General features: G+C 40.8%; 1 long non-coding RNA gene across 1 annotated transcript; it reads left to right on the forward strand.

The window, feature by feature from the left end:
* The first annotated feature begins 1,150 nt into the window (after positions 1-1,150).
* Positions 1,151-3,611, forward strand: LOC102292241. The gene is made up of 3 exons (XR_006054311.1): positions 1,151-1,894; positions 2,011-2,108; positions 2,535-3,611. It is a non-coding gene; the product is annotated as an uncharacterized LOC102292241 (long non-coding RNA).
* The last annotated feature ends 2,092 nt before the right edge of the window (positions 3,612-5,703 follow it).

A 5,703-nucleotide genomic window follows, 5' to 3' on the forward strand; every position in this document is an offset into this window, starting at 1 on the left:
TGTTCGATACATATGCGTACCGAACCGAAAGCTCTGTATCGAACGGTTCAATATCGATACGAGTATCGTTGCACCCCTAGTAAAAACAATGTTAGTGCAGTAGCACTGAAAACTGATACACAGGATGATACAGAAAACTTCACTTTCAGTGCAATCCTTTTATCAGCAGTCTTTGGTCTTACAAAAGGTTTCACACAACCAGCAGCTCTGCAGACACGGTGACTTCTTCGATTGAGATCAAAGATCGATGCTGTTATTGAGGTCGTTCATTGACAGTCTGGCCAGGAGGCAGATTTAACAGCTGTGTTTTAATCAAACTATAATAACTCATTAAGAGTCTGCACTTCTCACTCTGCAGCTGGAATATTACTCAGGGTGAGACAGAGGGGAGAGAACCAAGGAGCAGGAAGGACGGCTCGGTCTTTATCATCTATCAATAGCGAGCAGCTTTCCACGGCGTGAAAGCGACTCTACGACGTGGGTAATTTTTACTGTAGATTGCTGGAGCCGCTGAACGACAAGGAGACAAAGCTCACGCCGAAAGGAAGCAAGAGGAAGTAAATTAACAGTTTATGACCTTTGTGATGCTTGTAGCCCTTTTATAGGAGCGTTCATGGTGCTGCTTCTAGTGGAGGCTAATGTGGAAAAAATGACTGTCTGCCACTAGTGCTACGAATCAGTGATCTGACCTTCAGGCCAAAGTCACTGGGATTTGAACTCATCTGAGATTTTCAGTAGACACAACTATAGTACAGCTACCACAGGGCGAGAAGCAGGATGCACCCTGGACAGGTTTCCAATCTGACACAGAGAGACAGACAGCTACACCTCTGGGAAATTTATAATCGCCAGTTAACTCAACTCCACTAACCGAGTGTCTTTGAACTGTGGCAGGAAGCTGGAGTATCCATTTTATTATACTTGACATAACTGACAGGTGTGAAATATAAAAGGCAGATCAGGGGTCAGAGGTCAAATGTGGAATGATATTTGGATACAAAGTATAATGTGATATTTAGAATCCTCTTGTAGCAGTATCATTTCCTAACTGTCAGCGATACAACCAAAGGAATTTTAAGTTTAAAGGTCAAACACATTTTAAGAAAATTTGATCTTATTTGACCTTGAAAAAGAGGTCAGAGGTCCAAGGTCATGTGATATTTTGAATCTCCATATATCATTCCCTGTATGCCTCTGTGATGCCAATGCAGACAATGACAGTAAGAAATATAGTTTTAAATAGCTTCATAGGATTATTATCATTTTGACCAGATCAGATTCAGATCAATCTACTGAGAGGTCAGAGGTCAAATGGGATATATTTTAATAGTTATACAATACTTTCCAAATGTTGCTAACATACACCACACTTATAAGAATCATAGTTTTTGTCTGTTTTCAACTAACAAATTGTGAAGTTGTAAACCAAATTTTAATGGCCCGTTAACACGTCCTCCTGCTACACCACCACAAAGTCTCATCAGAATTTGCTGAAAACTTTTCGAGCTATCGTGTTTACAGAGTGAACGACATGCACGCATGCACACAAAAAAACGTAACTTCCTTGGAAGAAGTAATCAAATCGATTCCTTGCAGGTCTAATCAGTTGTTTGTTTTCAGCAAAGCTTCAGCATCCTCAGATGTTCATTATGTGTTTTTCTCATTGTCACAGCTGTTAAAGTTTATTAACTAAAATCAGTATTTTTGGAAGAAATGTTGCCATCACACACAACAAGGCCCAGGAGAACAACAAAGGCAGGAACACAGACAGCATACTAATTTTACTTCTTCTTCTACTCCTTTTGCAAACAGTCAGTGTATTTTCTGCCAGCTTCATCTGAAAGGATAAGATGAATGCGCCTGTAGGAAAAAAGTCCTAAGCTAATTTGTTGTGGTAAGGTGATCAAAGCTGGGATGAAATTTAATTTGATCTGTAAAGGTTGAAATGATGACTCTAGAACAGCTTAAAGTGTTTTCCATGTTACAGCTTTTGTCCTTTTCTTTTGGCAGTTTTGGTCGACATTGAACCGCTGCGCTCCGCATCACAGTCTGCCTTTTTGCAACTTCTTGTCCCTGGATTTGTCTCATCTAAATGCACACATCCTGAGGTAACTGCTCAGTGTCCAAGAACGTGCATAACAAACAAACAGAGACTCTTAAATCCTCAGGCAAGGACGGCTGTCCCAAAAGTCTAGACCGGAGATCAAAACACGACAGTGCTTTTCATCCTACTTGAAACGTGTGTTTTAAGTGGCACCACCTTAAATGTATTTCTGACTTTTGTTTTCAAAATTGACACGGTGCTGCATCATTCTGTTTTTGCCTGTTATTATGTAACCAGCTTTATTCTGACTGACAGCGTTCTTATTTTATAAACAGGGTTTGTATTAGCAAAAATACGCCTGTCTTGTTATGTTCTGCACATGAGCTTGTCTAATCCCGGGGGAGGCAATTGGCTTCCTGCGAGACTGAGGTGCCTCTTGTGAAATTATTAATTAGTCTCTTGGATGTTTTTGATATTTCCATTTCAAAAGATACCCTGCAGTGGATTCCTGCCACATAAGCTGTAATATCACCTGGGCAGGAAGCTGGGCAGCTGTGAGATCCAAATATCACCATCACGAGTGAGCCGGATGTTTCTTATTATGTTCCAAGATGCCTGGCAGCTCACTATTTCACTTATTTTGTCCAGTATATTCACTATCTGCCCTCTGCACATGTCCAAAACATCTAAACCTCACCTCTCTAACTTTGTCTGCCTGCTCTCTTCTTCACCTCTTCTGTGCCCAGGTGTTTAAACTTTCTCTCTTATTCAAACTCATGTATTGGAGGTGTGCTTTCTTTTCATACCTCCACCTCTAATGCGTCTCTACCACCTGCTCCCTACTCTCACTACAGGTCACAATGTCATCGTCTGCAGACACTCCTGCCGGTCAGCCTGTCCATCACTGCTGCAAACAAAGAATGAGCTCAGAGCTGATCTCTGATGTGATCCAACCTCCATCTGTCACTCCTACTGTACACCTCACCACTGTCTTCCTGTCCTCATCCATGTCCACCACACTCACATACTTCTCTGCCACTCATGTCTACCTCAGTTCTTCTCCCTGTTATGTCCTTTTTTCACAAAGACAGAGTGAAGTGCCGTCTGACCTTGTCAGTACTTGTTTTCTTCCAGGACTCTTTTCTGGATCTTCGCGGTGTGGCTTTGTGCAGTTACCACAGTTCTCTTATTCCTGAAACTCAGTATTAAAACACTTCTTCTCCATTCCTGAGAAATCCTGTCATTCTTCAATATTGTGTTAAACAACCACTCTCCTAGACATCCTCACACCTGTGGAAGTACAGAGATTCAGCTGGACCAGCTACCGTTCTTCATCCTCTTCAAAGCTTCCCTCACTTCCTTTTTACTAATCCACTTTCCTCCATCTGTCCTCTTCTCTCATTTTCCTCATTCATGAAGTCCTAAAAGTACTCCTTCCATCTTTTCATCTCACTCATCGCTCTCCTTTCCAGCTCAATGTCTGTCAATGTCTCTGTCAAGCCAAAAATCCCTTTCTTGTTTCTTAGTTCCTAACAATCAGTAAACATCACAGTACTTCAGCTTTCAGATTTCTGCTATAAATATATCCACAAAAACATCAAGTTGGAAAAATGTTCAATCCGTAGACAGCACTGCTTTGATCTTTCTGCACTTTGTTAAAAATATAGACATATAAAGCACTTTCTACTATGTGCTATATATATAGATATAGGCTCCAACCCTGAGATATGTATGAGTTAATACATACAGTATGCAGAAAGTGTAATTCTCTCTTGGTGTGTGGGTGTGTGTTTAAAAAAGAACGAGCTCTGCCTCGCAGGAAAACCCCTTCTGGCAGATGGCAGCGTGTCTGAGAGGACAGACTCCCCAATGATTTCCAAGCTTGTTAAAAGAAAAAAAGGACAGTACTGTGGAAATATCTTTTGTTCCGATCTCTGTTAAAGTTATCAAAAACTGCTTCGAGAAAACTGAAATTTCACTCCCTGCCATTGACTGTCAGTCCAGTTCTGTGTAATTTGGTATACCTCAGTCTTTTCTCCCTGATCCTGTCTTCCTGACAGCCACTCAGCTGAAGGATGAACTGAAGGCTCTGATGCATCTCTCAGGCTCCGTATCAGGTCTTTGCTGGATTTTCTTTTCGTATTTGTTAAGCACGTGACTTTCACATGCTGTTCATCTGCTGTAGATAGTTTTTATGCCTGCCGTTTCTTTGTTTGCCCTCCACTTCCTCAGAGTTTTAAGGGAACGCTGCACAGCATGCAGAGATGTGCCACATTTTCAGCTAACAGCTATTTTTGGAATCGCCTTGTTGATGCTAAAATCTTATTTCATGTCTGTGAAACGGTTACCTTTAACATTTTTATTAGATTCAACTAAAGAAAGCCTCGCGAGTGATGGATGTCTGTGGAGAGACGTCAAAGTGCTGAAAATTGGCACATTGTTCGTTGTGATCTGTCAGGTGGACTTTAGTGACAAAAGAAACAAAAGAAAATGTGCTGATGACAAATTCAATGAAAAACTGTGAACCGGCAGAACAGCCGACAAGTTTCCAGACTTTTTTTCCAGACTGTTGGTTTTTTTGGTTTTTTTATCATATAGTTTTATTCCAATAAAGAAAAAAAGGGAAATCGATCACCAACTTCCTTATTTAGTGAAAACTGAAAGGGCACTGAGCTACATTCAAGATGTATATTACAGGCTGTGGTTGGAGCTAGTGTGCATGTTTCAAATTCCTGAGCCGATAGAAAGAAAATTTGTGATGCTGATGAACCTGTTGCCCTGAGGCCTGTCAGGTGTGCAGAGGCAGATGTTCCAGCTTTATCAACCCTCCTGTCTGTAATAATCAGGATCTAAGGGTCGTTCCTGGGGTGCACTTTTATAACCCTGCAGCGCATCTCACCCTCAGCTGCTCTACACTTTTCTGTCTTAGCACTCTTTTCCCCCAGAGTCATGTCACCTGACACCACAGTTTAGTCAAACCAACTGTGGGTGGATGCAGGGAATTTGAAAGAGGAAGGACCGTAACACACATGCGCAAGACATAAGTGCAGGACAAGACGTCATTTGATTAACATCCTCAGAGACTTAGCAGCTACTAGTGTCTTTAACAACCAAGCGCATTTTAAGAAACTATATATTAAAGTCGTAACCAGGACTCTTATCTAATCTTGAGTCTGATAGTTTTTCAGTTCTTTAAAGGGCTATTACCATGGTGACTGATCATATTAATGATGAAAGAGAGCATGACCAATCCTTAATTAACTAATTAAATAACTCATTTATAATGTTAATGTTTTTAAATATGCCAGAATTACTTTGTATTTTCTGTATACGTGTCAGAAAATATAATTTGTAGCAGAAAGAGTATGGAGAACTCTCCCCGGTTTATCTGCTTTTAGCCTTTATGAATAGTGGTGACAACACAGAAGTGCTGAAAAATGTTTGAACACAGTGCGGCTGCTGGTTGATCGTAGACGGGCTGATAGGTTTGTTTAAGGATGTAAAATAAGCAAAAGGAAAAAAGTGAATGAACAAGAAAAGTTGCAAATGATTTTATGCTGCAAAAAGCGTATAAAGGAAAGTCAGACTGATACAACATCAAAGCTGACAAATTAAGCGGTTCAGGAACGTGGTGATAACTGGGCACCAGGAAAGACTTG

The sequence above is a fragment of the Haplochromis burtoni genome, unplaced genomic scaffold, assembly GCF_018398535.1.
Source record: "Haplochromis burtoni strain Fernald_Lab_line unplaced genomic scaffold, NCSU_Asbu1 Contig_43, whole genome shotgun sequence".
NCBI lineage: Eukaryota > Metazoa > Chordata > Actinopteri > Cichliformes > Cichlidae > Haplochromis > Haplochromis burtoni.